Source organism: Urocitellus parryii, chromosome 9, assembly GCF_045843805.1.
Source record: "Urocitellus parryii isolate mUroPar1 chromosome 9, mUroPar1.hap1, whole genome shotgun sequence".
NCBI classification, from domain to species: domain Eukaryota; kingdom Metazoa; phylum Chordata; class Mammalia; order Rodentia; family Sciuridae; genus Urocitellus; species Urocitellus parryii.
In genome coordinates, this window is record NC_135539.1 from 128,510,024 (window position 1) to 128,527,000 (window position 16,977).

At 38.1% G+C, this 16,977-nt stretch overlaps 1 pseudogene; it reads left to right on the top strand.

Moving 5' to 3' along the window:
* The first annotated feature begins 9,061 nt into the window (after positions 1 to 9,061).
* Positions 9,062 to 16,977, top strand: part of LOC144257020 (primary cilium assembly protein FAM149B1-like) — a 45,769-nt pseudogene continuing 37,853 nt past the window's right edge.

Sequence of the window (16,977 nt, forward strand, 5' to 3'; positions counted from 1 at the left end):
TGATTTAGATAAATTGAGTTGAGACAGATTTTCAATTTCAATGAAATTGGTTACAATAAGCAAGTAATCCTTGTGTTTAATCTTACCACCTGAATATACTTAACTCAGTTCCATTGTGCCACTATAACAAATATAATTTGTTCAGTGTGGCTTATTTTTAAAAGACATATCTTTCATACAGTTCTTGAGGTGTCCAAGATCAAGGCACCAGCTAACTTGGTGTCACAGGAGGGCTTATTCTCTGTTTTGCAAATGGCGTCTTCTCACTAGATGAAACTAACTAGGTGGAAGTGGCAAGGAAGTGCTCTAGCCTTTCCTTGTAAGGGCACTATTTCTACTCTTGAGGATGGAACCCTGTCACCTATTCACCTAAAAAGACTTCATCTTCTAATATGCTCACTGTGGTCACTGGGAATGAAACAGTGACATTTAGGGGGACACAAACATTCAGGACATAGAAGAGAATAGGGAAGGAAAAAGACAGTCCATGCCACAGAACCAAAAGGCAGTAGTGGTGTTTACAATTCTATTTCACAGAGGAATTCAGCCAAACATTGTAAGACAGAGATAAAAGAAGTTCATTTTATATATACACACACACATTCTTTCCAACATGGGAGAACCTAAATATAAAAAAGCAAATGTTAATAGATCTTGAGGGAGAAATAGATTGCAAAATAATAATAATAGTTTGGTGCTTCCATACTCCATCTTTAATACAATAGATAGGTCATCCATACATAAAATCAATAAGAAAACCTTGTACTTGAGCTGTATGTTACACCAAATAGACCTAACAGATATCCTTAGAATATTCTACACAATAGCAGAATACACATTATTCTTAGGGCATACACAACATTCTCCAAGATAGGTCATATGTTATGCCACAAAATAAATTTCAAATATTTAAGAATGCTGAAATTATATCAAGTATCTTTGCCAAATAAAAGCATGAAACTATAAATCAATAACAGGGAATGTTGATATATTCACAAATATATAGAAATATATGAATGACATCCTCCTGACCTTCTAATAGTTCAATGATAAACTTGAAAGAAAAATTAAATGACACTTACAGTCAAACATCAAAACACAGCATACTAAAATATATAAGGTGCAGAAAAGGAATTTTGTAAGGGAAATAAGTATATGACTATAAATGCCTACATGATTTTGATCTCAAATAAATAATAAAGCTTCAAACTTTATACCTCAAAAAACTAGAAAATGAAGAAGTAACTAAATTAAAGATATTAAGAGGGAGAAAATAAAGATACACACACAAAAAAAAATATTAAGAAGATACTCAGAAAATACTATTAAGCATCAACAAACCTAAAAGTTGGTTTTTTAACCAATAAACAAAATTGATGAAAGTTTAGCTAGACAAATATGGAAGTAAATAAATTTCAAGATGAAGAAGAAACATTACAGCTAATAGCACAAAAATACAAAATGTACTACAAATTCTCGTATGAACAATTATACCCGCAATTTGGATGACCTAGAAGAAACAAATTTTTGTAGAAAGTTGCAACCTACTAGGAATGAATCATAAATGCAAAATCCCAACAGACTGGTAATGAGCAAGGAGTTTGAATTAGTTATTAAAAATTCTTTTATGAAAGAAAAGCCCAGGACCTGATAACTTTACGCCCAGGACCTGGATGAACCCAACTCCCTTGTATAACTATAAAGCTTTAAAAAAAAAATAACATGCATCCTTTTCATGTCCTTCCCCAAAAAACTGATGAGTAGTAAGCACTTCCAAATTCATTTATGAGGCCAGCATTATCTTGACAAAAAAGCCACACAAGTATACTATGAGAAAATTATAACCCAATACACCAGATGAATATCCCTGGTGAATAGAAATCCAAAACTCCTCAATATAAGATGAATTCAACAGCACACTTAAGGGATCATAAGACTCGCTCATCTGTGATTTATTTCTGGGACTCAGAGATGGTTCAATAAATACCAGAAATTGAATATTATCCATTACATTAACAGAATAAACTTTTAAAATCATTATTATACAATAGATGGGGAAAAAGCAACATCATTTGATAATAAAAACACTCAAAAAATTTGGCATAGAAGGAGTTATTCCAAGACAATAAAGGCCATATACAAGTTGGATAATCCTAATCCAAAAACCCAAAATCTGAAATGCTAATACTTCTGAAACTTTCTAGATAATAATGCCCAAATTCGAAAATTCCACATCATGATTCTTTGCCTCATGCACAAAATTATTTGGAGTGTGCATATAACAATTTTTGGAAAATATTTAAGTAGTGAATATGAAAACCAAATGAGTTTTGTGTTTAGGCTCAGGTCCCACCCCAGTGTATCATTATGTATATATAAGTACTTCAAAACAACAACAAAAATGTGGTCCCAAGCATTTGTAATTAGGGATATTCAACTTACATTAGCAGTCTACAATTGGTATCATACTAAATGGTTACAAGTTAAATACTTTACCTCTAAGATCAGGACTAAGGCAAGAATATCTACTGTCTTAGTCCACTTTCATTTGCTATCATAGAATACCTACGATTGGGTAACCCTAGCATCCTCTGCTTGCCCCCAAATTCATGTCTTTCTTACACACAAAATAACATTCTTTTCATCCCAATAGTTTCAAAGTTTTCACTTCCTTCAGCATCAACTCAAAAGTTCCAAGTCCAAAGTCATTTAAATTGAATAAGGGTGAGACTCAAAGCCTAAATTATTCTAAGGCAAATTTTCTATAGCTGTGAACCTATGAAACTAAAACAAGTCATCTCCTTCCAAAATACAATGGGAAAACTGATATAGGATAGACATTTACTTTCCAAAAAATGGAGAAATAGGCAAGAAGAAAGGAGTAACAGGCATCAAGTTCAGTCCTCAAGCTACAAAGTAATTTAATTCCATGTCTTGCTGATTGGAATCAGCAAGGAGATTGGAATCCCCAAGGAGTTCAACTTGATAGTCCTGTGGTTTTGTTGAGCTTAGCCCATGCTTTAGCCCTGTTGCACTGATGTGTTCTACAGTTCTGGGGTTTTGGGCAACAGTCCCTATCCCAAACTTGCCTCTATACTACTATAATGAGAACTGTCTGTGATAGCTCTGCTCCCATGATTTCTTAGTCACTGCCCTAGCATGTATTCTGTGTTGTTTCTAGCTCTGACCCCACACTTCTGCTTAGCATTGTCCTAGTGGGAGCTCAATGTGCTGGTTCTGTCCCATTAAAAGTCTCTGCCTGAGCCACTGGGTATGACCTTGAAATCAAGGAGGAGACTGTCAAACTTGCATAGCTCTTTGCAGACCTTCAGGATAAATTACTTTCCTGTGAATGCTGCCAAAGTTTATGGCATGTACCCTCTGAAGGAGTGTGTCTAGCCATAACTTGAACTTTAACAGGGTATCCCCTTCTAGAAGTTGTTCTTGGCAAGATCTCTCACTTTCTTTTCAAATCCTTTAATACCTTCTCCCTGAAAATCAAAGGGAGATCAGTAGAATAGAGAAAAAGAATCAGGAGGAGGAAAGAGGGAAAGGAAAAGGGAAATACTGGGAAAATATTCTCTAAATTATATTGATATGTTATGTACATGTATAAGTAAGTAACAATGAATCCCACTACTGTGTACAACTATAATGCACCAATAAAAAATATGGGGAGGAATTCCACTCCTTTTTACTCAGTATTTTAAATTATAAGGAAAGGCCTCCCATGCAGAGTCTAAATTCTGCAAGGCCTCACTTGAATAGTTAGGATGTCAAGCATTTCTTTGATTCCCAAATCTCAGGGGGCCTTTGTAACATTCTTCTTGTCAGCTTGCTTTGGGGGTCAAAATCTATTGTGATAAGACAAATACACTCTCTGAGGAAGACCCTGCCCAGCCTCCAGGCTTAATTAATCCTATTCTCTCCTTAAAAACCCTTTACTCCCTGAGCCTGAGAAAAATCAGAGCTTGAAAGAATTGTATGTGATTCAGCAAAAGCAGAATCAACAGGCAAGTCCATAGCAATAGGTGCCTACATCAAAAGGAGAAAGCTTTCAAATAAACAACCTAATGATGCACCTCAGGAAACTAGAAAAGCAAGAAGAAAAAAAAAACCTTTAAGCCTCATATTATTAGAAGAAAAATAACAAAGATCAGAGCGAAAAAAATACAGAAACAAAAATAAATACAAAATATCAATGAAACAAAGAGTTGGAGGATTTTCCTTTTTTGAAAAGATAAACAAATTTTGAAATAATTTTAGTTAGTCTTATCAAGAATAAAAAAGACATAAACAAATGAAGACTGAAGAGAAATGAGGCATGACAAATGATATCACAGAGATTAAAATACTCAGTCATTAAGGAGTGTTATGATCTTATTCACAGAGATAACAATAAATGTTGGTGAATATATTATCTTTAAAAGTGTTTCTATGGTTCTATGGTGAATAAGTGTAAGCTAATTTTGAATAGTTATCTATCAAAAGCAAGAACAATTCTTCGTTGCAGCTTTTAGGAATCCTATTTTTTGGAAGACAAACATTCCTATGACTAAGTTGTGATTTTATACAAAATGATCAGCAATATGAACCAGCAGTACAGCTAATTCAACAATAGAAGAAATAAATTTTCAATTTTCAATGCTCTTCAATATGCATTAGAAGAAAATAACTTCAGAAGATAGTATTGAACATAGATTTAAAGGTTAGTTAAAATCTATTTTTCTGAAGTGTACTGACCTGAATTTGGGAAGCATTCATAAGCTTAATAAAAATTAATTAAACACAAATATTAAATTATGTGCTCAATAAATATGAGGTTCCTCATAGCTTTGATCTTTTAATAATAAAAGTACACTAATGATTTCCTTTAAGAACAAAGAAGTGCAAGATCATCTAAGAGATCAGGAACTGGTGAAAATTATTTCTGTGATGGGGCATTCATCATTTCTTTTTTCTCCTTTATTTACATATTGAGCTATTTCAATTTTATATGGCATGCATAGAACAATGTCTCATGTGAGGTATGTATATAAGTATATTTATTTATTTATTTATTTATTTATTTATTTATTTATTTATTTATTTATTTATTCATTTATTTATTCTGGTGCTTGGAATTGAACCCAGGGGTGCTCTACAACTGAGAATGGGTCTCACTAAGTTGCCTAGGCTGGCCCTGAACTTTTGATGCTCTAGACTCAGCCTCTCCAGAGCAGCTGGGATCTCAGAATTATATATGTTTGCCACCACAAGTAACTGAAATGAGCATTTTTTTTCTTTTAGTACTCAACATTGAACCCAGGGGCACTTTACCACTGAGCTACATTCCTGGCCCTTTTGCTTTTTAATTTTGAGACAGAGTTTCATTAATTTGCTTAGGGCCTCACTAAACTGCTGAGGCTGGACTCACACTTGTGGTCCTCCTATCTCAGCCCCAAGTCACTGAGATTACAGGCTTGGCCCCACTGTACCCAGTGAAATGAGACTTTTTAATGATCATTACACTAAAATGTCTTGCATTCTGAAGTATATTGCATATGAATATTGAGTTTTGAAAATATTCAACCTAATTTTCTTTCCCTCCAGGGCTGGAGAGTGAGCCCAGGTCCTCCAGCACACTAGGCATGTGCCTTACCACTGAGCTATGTCTCCAGCTCTCAACTTCAGTTTTCTATGTATCATTATTTACACTGTAGGTCTTTCCTAAAATACAGGTCCCAGAACTATTAATCATTGAGAAATTCCTTTTTCACACCTTTCACAATGTTTGACTTCACACTTCACAAGGTAGTCATTTTGCTTACTATATTCAAACCAGTGTTGATAATAGTTCAGTTATTGCCCACTTCATTTTGCTCTGAATCAAAAATAGGGGAAATCATATAAAGTATTTACAGTCCTCAAGTATCTGTTTTTCTAAAATAACTTGTGAAAAATCAGAGATGCTACTCATTCTTTAATCTTGTATTTGTTGTGTTATTATCCAATTAGGTTTGGTGGGAGGATGTCTCCACATTTGTGTCCTCGGGTTACAAACTCCAACTAGGTTAGTGCTCACACTACTTGAAAGTCTAGAGTGGAGGACACTAAAGTAACACAGCCAAGTCTCAGCCCAGGGCAGCGACTGAGCCATCACCTTCAGAGTCCTGGGACTCAAGCTCTTTGCAACCCATGAGGCTTCTGTTCACAGGGGTTGTCCTGCCACACAGGGAACCCAAGTTCTTTGAAGCTGTTCCAGTCCTGGACTGCTAAGTCAGTGGGTCCTTGTTTCTTCTCCCCCTTCTTTTTTTTTTCTTTTGGTGGTGGGGTCTTCCAGGGATTAAACTCAGAGACACTCAGCCACTGAGCCACATCCTTGGCCCTATTTTATATTTTATTTAGAGACAGGGTCTCACTGAGTTGCTTAGCACCTCACTGTTGGGGCTGGCATGAACTTGTGATCCTCAGCTCCTGCGCTACTGGGATTACAGGTGTACGCCACTGGGCCACTCATCCATTTTCTTGCTTAAATGAACTCTGCAAAATTTAACTTGTTTTAGGGTTTTCCTTTAACCATCAAGTATGGCATGGAAACTAAAAGTTTATTATAGTGTAGTCATAAGTCAGTGATATTTATGTATAGGACCTATTCACATATAAATTTTAAGATAAAGTGGTATTTCATTCTAACACATGTGAAACATATTATGCTTTTTCAGATTTTGCCTATAAAACTCTTAATAAAAATTTGAGCACAAATGAAAGTAAACATATAATCTAGCCAGCGACCAGCGCTGGCTTCATTAAAGAAGGTTCAAAATGTGAGCAAATTGCTAGAGAGTTTTAAATTAAAGAGACAAGACTCTAATTACCATTAAAACCAGCTCCAGAATGGCTTCTCCTGGCTACAACCTCCAGCCACCTAATGCAGTACCAAGGTTTACTGAAGAGGCTAGCACATGCCAGAGAACACACCAGGGAGTGGACTTTTATTGGGGAACAAAATATTCTGAGGAAAATTCTATCCAATGAAGGTTAAGGGGGGCAGTATCCCAAGATCAGGACAAGATTGGGTCTTTGGGGCAGTGTCCAGATACGCCTCTGCAAGTACAAGCCCTGGGACCTGGAGAAGGGTGGGGAAAGCTCTGACACAGCTGTGTCTGAGTGCCTCTCACCCAGCCAGGGAGGTAACTCAAATCACATGCGAGGATGGCCACCCACAATATAATGTTTGGCATATATACATATATGCAAAATAAGCTTCAGGGAAATAAAAATTGGCATGCAATCTAATTCACATATCTAAGATAGAAATCACACTATGTGTTGTGACAAATTTTGAGGAGAAAAATGACCAGAACATAATTAAATACATTAAAACAATGTTCTGAAGGTTTTTGAGTTTTCAAGTCCCTTTTCCTCATTTTGGCACAGAGAGAACAGCATTTCTGCCAAGGAACTGGTAGAAATGAAGCAGAGTTCAGTGCACAAAGTTGGAGGCATGGTCTCCTCCCAGAGACCAGCAGGTGTAGGGTTCAGAGGGAGTCGGCCCTCCTGTAGCTCCAGGGTGTACTCTGAGCACCATCCTAGGAATGAGGATCCCCTCTGGATCTTCAAGAGGTTCATATGGGAGGTCAGACTACAGGGACTCAGTCATTGGCTGTCCCTTCCTCCCTGTCCCAGCCCAGACCCCTGCCCCTGACATAAAGGAATCACATCAGAAAACCCAATACAGTTCTCCCACCAGAGGAAATGAGGTCCAGGGGTCAGGGATCAGACCCATACATCCAATAACTGTTTGCTCCATGATGGATTAGGATAAAATATGCTGCTGTGTCCCCCCACCCATGGCATCCTGGGAAGCGTCCCATGTGACAGCCCCCTGGAGTTATGCACTTGAGGAGGCTAGGCCGACCATTTTGATTTCAGTGGCCCTGGGTCATCAGACAGTATAGATGGACATGTGCTTGGTCAGAGTAGGCAACTAGGGTGCCAGAGGGCAGAGGGGCTGATATGTCATGTGGACACAGGGGGTGGGCGTGAGGACTAATTGAGTTGTGTTCCACCCAGGGCCTGAGGTCCAGAGACACCCCCACTTCTGGAAGCACAGGCTGCACCTGGAGCTGCAGGGTGAGCACTCTACAGTGAGCTGGGAAAGGTGGAGAGAGAGTGATGAGACAGAAGTGGGCCAGAAGCACTGGACCAAGGGCTCACCTTTTCCCTGTCTCCTGGAGCTCCCTTGGCTTGCCTGACTGGGGACAAAATGGCTCTGCCTTAGGAGAGTGGACATAGAATCACTTGTCATGGCTTGAGGGATGTCAAACACCCTCACAAGTCTACCTACTGCTTGTTGACCCCATCAGGTGGCCAGGCTATGTCCTCCTGATTGTCCAGTTCCCACCTTCGCAGGGACATGTCTTCACCTGCAGCACCCCAGAATGGTGGGCCAGCTCAGACTCAGCCATCAGTACCTTGTCCCACAGGCCTAGGGTGGGATCCCTGCACCTAGAGGTCCCAGCCCTGGCTCTCCATTTTGTGCCAGGCAAGCAGCCATCTCTAAAACCTTCCTCCTGGGACAGTGGGTTCATGACCCTCTGTAGCAGGGCACTGAGGCAGCTGAGCTACCTGCGTGCCACAGGCTTAGTGAGTGCCTGCTCCTGCATCTCAAGCAGTAGGTGAAAGGCCACATTGCATACAGCTGCATGCGCGCCCACACATATGTGCCTGGAACTCCAACCTGTCCTTCTTCCCCTGGGGAATTGGGTCTCAGGACTGGAGGATTCAGCATGCAACTCCATGAAGTTGCCCTGACATCCCTGCCCTCACGTTGACCATCCCTGCAAGCCCTGGGGGCCCTAAGCTCCACAAAGAGGACCACACTGCCCCCCCTGTCCTGGCCCTCAAGCCCTGGCCTCACTGCACCTTGAGGGCACCCTGGGGGCAAGGCCTAGGGCAATAGGATCCACCTTCACACATTGTGGCAAGCCCTCGGCAGCCCCACCCCCTTGTGGTTTAGCTCTCCTGGGCTCAGATGCTCACAAGCTCTACTTGTGGATGATCCACATGCTCCAGTGGGATGGCGGTTGATGTGTATTGTGGCCAAGAGCCCACGGCCAACCACCCAGTGTGCGGCGGCACTAAACTGGCTGAACAGGGACTTGGAGCTCCCTTCGGCTTGGACATGGTGTAGTCCTCTCCAAGGTTCCCAATTCAGAAGCTGGGCCCCATGTTAGGTGTCCATTGTCCACCCTGCATTCCTATTGACCACCTTGTCTACGGTGTAGCGGTGCAGCCCTCATCTCCATTCCTTTGCGGACATTTGGGGACTCGGTGCTTGACCACCATGGCCATGCTGCAGGACATGGTAGCTCCAGAGGCTTCAGAATCCCCACACTGAACTCCAGGTAGGAAAGGTGCCCAGGTGGGCAAGGTGGGGTGAGGTTGGCACTGGAAGTCAGGCCTGGGGAACCAGGAAGGGTGCTATGTGGCTAGCTGGCCCCCTCCCATTGGTCAGAGCTGGTGCAGAGGTGAAGGGCATATGGAGAAGTAGGGCCACCTCTCCAGTGCAACCCAGCACAGGGCAGAACCTCTACGGCCCCAGGCATCCCTAGCCAAGTCACCAAGGGAATGACAGGTGGGCTGAGCCCAGGGCAGCTTGAACAGTACCTATTCATGGAATCTGGTTAAAGTCTCTGGTTACTTGGTCATGTCATCTGTCCAGTGTTTCACACTATACCTGGTCAGAAATATGTGGCTAATGTCTGTTTAATGTAACTGGTCATGGTTATCTAATTATTGTCTCTGTTTACTGTACCTGGTCACTGCAATTGCCTTAGTGGTTGCAGTACCTGGTCACAGTATCTGGGTAATATCTCTTAGTATAATAGATCCCAGTATGTAGGCATTATCTTTGTTTATTGTACCTGGTCATGATATCTGGCTAATGTCTCTGGTTACTATATCTGATCATAGTATATGGATGTTGTTCCCTTTACATGATCACAGTATCAAATGTCTCTTGTTAGTGAATCTGATCACAATATGTGGCCAATGCCAATTGGAACAATATCTGGTCATCTCTCTGGGTATTGTCTCTAGTACTCTATTTGGTCATGACATCTGGCTGGTGTCTCAGTTTGCTGTACCTGGTCAGGTATCTGCATAAAAGACTCTGGTTATAGTATCTAGTCATAGTAAATAGGTGTTATTTTGTTTATTTTATTTGTCTCTCAGGTTATTGTACCTTGTCCCAGTGTTTAAATATTATCTCTGTTTACTGTATGTGGCCACAGTATCTGGTTTTTTAATCGGTCACAGTATTTGACTAAACATTTCTGGTTACCTAGCATTCCTTGTCGTGGTATCTGTGTGTTGTCTATGTTTACTGTGTCTTGTCAGAGTACCTGGCTGTTTCTGGTAATTGTACCTGGACCCTACATGGCTAAGGTCTGTTGTTATTGTCCTGGGTCATGGTATGTGACTCATGACTCTGGTTACTGTACCTGGTCAGGTATCAGGGTCTCTGCTTGATGTAAATATCATGGGATCTGGCCAAGTCTCAGGTTTCTGGACCTCATGACCATACTTGGGTATTGTCTCAGTTTACTGTACCTGGTCACAATATCTGGTTTAATTCTCTGGTTATTGTATCTTGTCATAGTAGTTGATAAAGTGTCTGATTTCTCTGGTCACAGTATCTGGGTAATGACTCTTTTTACTATCTCTGGTCTTGGTATCTGGCCAAAGTCCTGGTAACTGTACTGTATCATGGTGTCTTGGTATTATCTTGCTGTTTGTATTCTACTTAGCCTTGGTATCTGGTTAATGTCTCTGGTTACTGGCCACAGTATCTGGCTAATGTCTGTGGCTCATGAACCTGGCCACAGGAAGTGTATAATTTCTCTGGTTTATGTACTTGGTCATCAAATTGGGCTAAATAGTCTCTGGTTATCATACTTCTCACAGGAGTTGCTCATGGCTCTGTTTTCTGTGCTTGTTGCTATATCTGGCTAATGTCTCTGGTTCCTGTACCTGGTCATCTTATGTGTTACTATACCTAGTCATGGTATTTGCCTAATGACTCTGCTTATTGTAACTGGTCACAGTATCTGGTTTGGTTTTTCTTTCTCCCTCTATTTATTGAAACTGGTCATGGTTTTTGGCTTATATTTCTTGTTATTGAACCTGGTTATGGTAACTAGCTAATTTTTCTGGTTCCTGTACCTGGTAATGGTAAGTGTTTAATTTCTCTAGTTATAGTTTCTGGCCACTGTATCTAACTAATGTCTCTGGTTACTATAACTGATCATAATGTCTGGGAAATGTCTCTTGATTACTGTACCCAAGTCATAGTATTTGAATATTTTCTCTGGTTACTGTAGATGGTCATATTGTCTGGCTTATATCTCCTGTTCTTCTACCCAGTCATGGATCTGGGTAATGTCTCTAGTTAGTGTATCTTGTTAAAGTATATGATTAATGTCTGGTGACTGTTTCTGATCACAGAAACTGGACATTTTTCTCTATGCTGTACTTATTCAAGATGTCTGACCCATTTCTCTGCATACTATACTTTCTAATAAAATGACCAATATGAGCACAGAGTACTTGATTACTAAAAGCACTTCCAGATGATACATATTTAGTTGGCAGTTCTGACACTAAAAGTGTAGTTATAAAGTCTGATGTTCACTACTTACCACTATTCTTTCCTCATTAGGGAACTGAAAAATGATTTGGTTTGTGTCATATTTATTTCCATTTGAATCTTTATGGAAATCAATATTCAATGGCTTATGTTAATACTCTTTTAATAGACCTTCAATTCTAACTGAATGAAATATACAATCAAGAAAGCACATGGCTTCTAAGTTTATGTTCCATACATTGTGCATGGGCCTGAAGCAACAATATTAGATTAGATCCATTATCTACCAAGCACATAAATAGAGGAAATGTAATACATTATGCCTGAATCAAATCTGAAAGATGGTTTAATTACTAATTACATGTCAACTCAGTGCAATTAATTTTAACACAGTGTGGAACTTTTTTTCTTCTTTGTACACAAACTTTGTTATTCTGTTCTCATCCCACTTCCAGCAAACTAATGGAATCCACCACTCAATCTGGCCAAGCTACTCATTTATTCAGCCGTCATCCTTCCTCCTTCTAACACTGATTTCTGATGAGTACAGTTGCTCCACACACATATATTCTACTATTCCTTTGTCTTTAATCTGAAGATTGATAGAAGTTTTTCAGAGTTCCTGCCACAGTCATTGCCAAAAAGTTAGCAGAACATGATACTTAGTCACCCAAACCTCTGCTACCACCCACCTATGCCCACTTATACCTAGTTCACTATGTATTAATTTCTTCCTTTCCCCCCCTGGACCTACTTATTATCCTTTCCCTGTCTTTCAGATGTTTAATTTATCTATTATTCTTTTTGTATTAATTTATTATTTGTAAGCTACTACTTGAATGCTGTTTTAGCTACATCCCATAAATTCTGATATATAATATTTTCATTATTATTTTATAGAAATTCTATCAATTTAATTTATACTATCCTTCTGACCCAAGGATTCCTTTATAGAAATTCTGTACATTTTCAGGGTGGTTAGCCTTTTTACTTGGCTTACGTTTTAAATGTGTTGCACTATAACCACAGAATGTGGCTAAAATAAATCTATATTTGGAATTTAAATTATATTTTCCTTATGGCCTAATATATAGGGCAAGTTTTCATGACTTCTTTCTGTGCACTTGAAAATATTGGGGTGCAGAGTTTGCATAATCCATAAAGCACATCTTTTCTAGTATATTGATCACATGAAGTAGACAAAGACAGTTATTAATTTCCTTTCCTTTTACCTGCCACATAGTTTTTGCTTCGTAAATTTACTGTTGTGTTATTTCACTATAGATATGTTTAACTGAACTGTATCTCCCTTTGCAATTGAGGCTCTATAAAGAATTCTTCTTTGGTTCTTTTGTTGTTTGTGTCAAGATTTTCACCTTCTCAAGACTGAGATACTTGTAATACTTTCCTCCTCCTCCTCCTCCTCCTCCTCCTCCTGCTCCTCTTCTTCCTCCTCCTCCCCCTCCTCCTTCTTCTTTTTGACTTGGTTATACCCTTATCTGTTTTTTTTAAACCTGTGATATAATACACGTTACTTAATATTTACCATCATACCTAGTTTTAAGTTTACAGTTCAGTGACATTAAGTGTATGCACATTGTTATGCAACCATCACCAACATTCATCTCCAGACTCTCATGTTGAGAGACTGTAATTATACCCATTGAACATGAGCTCACCATTCCCCTTTCCTTTCAACACCTTGCAAACACCATTTTATCTGTTTCTATAAATTTTCCAACTTGAGAGTATTTTACTCATTGTGCCTGATTGTTTCATTAAACCAAATGTCCTCAAGATATCTTATTTTCTCTTGTATTAGGTGAGTTGAGCTCTTCTGTTGTTTGTTATATCTATGATGTGTGTTTGTGTATTTTTTAAAAGTTTTTGCTATGTGTTTTTTTCTTGGTTCATTATCGTATTGCACTTTATTTTTTATATTTATTTACTTTTAAAGAGGAATATATTAAGTATATATTAATATATTCTCACCACCAACTTCTTCTCCTTCACAGAAGAAGCAGAATTCAGAAATGACCTCTTTCTAGCCACAAACCCAGTCCCTCCTCCTGTAAATGTCAGGTGCTTCCTGTGCCTTTGATCTCAATGTCCTCTCTTTTTTAAGAAACCACTGAAATCTGCTATGAAAATTTTTTTCTCTCTCCTTCTTTCCTCTTTCATTTAATTTGAACAAATGCTCAATATTTTTTTATTAAAAAATTCATTTCATTTTATTAAAAAAGATCTCTTTTATCAGTATCTCCCCACTCACAGTCCTACTTATTGACAAGCTCATCATGTTCACATCTAGGTTTTCTGTACCTTACATTTATTCCTCAACTACTTCCATTCTCAATTTCATACTGGATGCTGTCTACAGTAGTTTTAGTATCATCTCTTCTGGTTTCCATTGAACCAGTCCAGCCATCCCTTTACAGTTTATTTGTTGTACCTTGTCTTATCCCAAACCACTAAACTTTGAATATGCCACCATTTTACCTTGTACTTGCTTTCACTTTTGCACTTTTTACACTTTTCTTTCTTTAGCATTGAACATTTGCAAACAGGCAGCTTTGAACTATATTGTCCACAGAAATTTTTATCTCCCTCCAAAATATTAAAATTAGTTGGCCTCACAATTAACAAATCAGAATATTAAAGTATAGCCATTACTTCAAACAAAAGAGTGACAGTGATGCTCTTTCAGGTCTGCAACAGATCTGTGTGATACAGACACTGTCATCATGCTTGCAGGACTGGCTAATTTCAGACCATATCATTTGCATGACCCCAGTAATTTTCTGACCAAAAAGAATTACTTGGGAAGCATAAAATATAAAAATAGCAATGGCCATTCATTTTTTAACCATGTTCCTTTAACAATATTTTAACAAGTAGATAGTTGACTATCATAAAAACAATTTGACTATTAACCTTATAGCAAATATCACAATTAATTTTTTATTGGTACATTATAGTTATACACAATATGATGATTCGTTTTGATGTAATTACACAAGCCTAGAATATAATTTGCTCCATTCAGTCCCTAGTACTTTCCCTTTCCCTGTTCTCCTTCCTCCTCTGGTTCCTTTTTTCCTACTCTACTGGTCTTCCTTCTATTTATCTATAGTTTTAAAAATTATTTCTTTATACATATGCACAAAGGTGAAATGCACTTTGGTATATTCATATATGCACCTAAGAGAGTTTGGTCAATTTCATTCCACCATTCCTCCCATTTCCTGTTCCTCCTTCTTCCATTTCAATACTCTTCCTCTACTTCACTGATCTCTCTTCTATTTTCATCCCTCCTCACCTTTTTTCCTTATTTTTTTCTAGCTTCTGCATTATGAGAGAAAACATTTGTTTTAGCTTTTTTGCTACTGCAACTGAAAGACCAGATCACAACAATGGTAGAGGAGGAAAAGTTTATTCAGAGGGCCCATGGTTTCAGCAGTCTGAGTCCACAGAAGGCTGCCTCCATTTCTTGGGGCCAAAGAGAGGCAAAACATCATGGCAGAAGAGTGTGGCACAGAAAAGTCGTTCACATGATGATCTGGAAGCAGAAAGAGACTCCATTATCAGATACAAAATATATAATCCAAAGACAAGCCTCCCCCAATGACCCACCCCCTCCAGACATAGCCTATCTGCCTTCAGCCATCAATCTTTAATCCCATCAGGGGATTAATTCACTGATTGAGTCAAGACTTTCATAACCCAACCATTTCTCCACTAAACCTCTTGCATTGTGTCACACATGAGCTTTTGGGGGACACTTCAAACCGTGACAACATTTGACCCTTGACTTTCTGAGTGTGCTTATTTCGCTTAGCATGATGTCCTCCAGTTCCATCCTTTTATCAGCAAATGCATATCATCTTCTTTATAGTTGTTTTAAATTCCATTGTGTATATATGCCTCATTTTCTTTACCCACTCATCTGTGGAATGTGCATCTGGACTGGTTCCATAACTTGGCTATTGTGCATTGTGCTACTATAAACATGGATGTGGCTGTATCACTATAGCATGCTTATTTTAGTTCTTTTGGATAAGAAACAAGGAGTGGAGTAGCTAATTCATACAATGGTTCTATTTCTAATTTTTTTCAGGAATATCCATACTTCTTTCCAGAGTGGTTGCTTTACGTTATAGTCCAACCAGCAATAGATCAGTATATCTTTCCCCCACATCCTCTCCAGCATCTGTTGTTATTGTTTATAATCTGATTATTGCCATTCTGATGTGAAATAAAATTTCAATGTAGTTTTGATTTGCATTTGACTGCTTGCTAGAGATGTTGAACATTTTTTTCATATATTTGTTGGCCACATGTCTTTCTTCTTTTGAGAAGAATCTGTTTAGTTCTTTTGTCCATTTATTTGGTTATTGTTTTTTTTTGGTGTTAAGTTTTTTAATTCTTTATATATACATTTAATATTAATCCACTAAAGAGCAAGTGACAAAGATTTTCTCCCATTCTGTAGGCTCTCTCTCTCCACACATTTTTAACTGTTTTCTTTGCTGTGCAGAAGCTTTTTAATTTGATGCTGTCTCACTTATTGGTTCCTGGTTTTATTTCTTGTACTTTAGGAGTCTTGTTAAGGAAGTTGATGCCTGTACCAATATGTTGGAGTGTTAAGTCTATGTTTCTTCTAGCAGTTGTAGAGTCTATGGTCTAATTATTAGGTTTTAAACCACTTGAGTTACAATTAATTTAAAAATTTTTTATAATTAAACAGTCTGAAGGTCAGTCTCTTCTGCATTTAATAAAGTAAATCTCTCCTACTGTGATTGGTTCTTTGCCATTACAAGTATATTGCATTGAGAGTAACAGAAAAGTCTAAAATTAATGAAAAGAATAAAGACAAATGGGATTGCAAATTTTTGCACATATATGAAGACAATCATATAGTCCAATATTATTGCAAACAAATATTTTGATGTGTAGATTGTTTTTAACAGGTTAAAGATGTGCAATAAATGTTATGCTACATGTCAGATCACCCAAAGTAGAAATGAAACATTTTTGGCTTTTATTTACAAACATAAAAATAAGATTCATCTCCTCTAGCAAGTCAACATTTAAGACTATTTCATTTAATATATCCTTTCTAAAATGTATTTTAAAAGAGATTTTATGATGTGTTGAAATACTGTTCTTTTTCTGCCCTTCATTTTCATTTCCTTAAGGGTTCTTGATAAGACAGAATCCTTGATTAGAGAGAAAGAGATCAGAATTTTTTTAATAAAACAAGCATTAATTATAGTGAAGCTTATTATGATCTTAAACATTCAACATTTCAGATACTGAATCATTTTTCTAATCAGGTACCAACA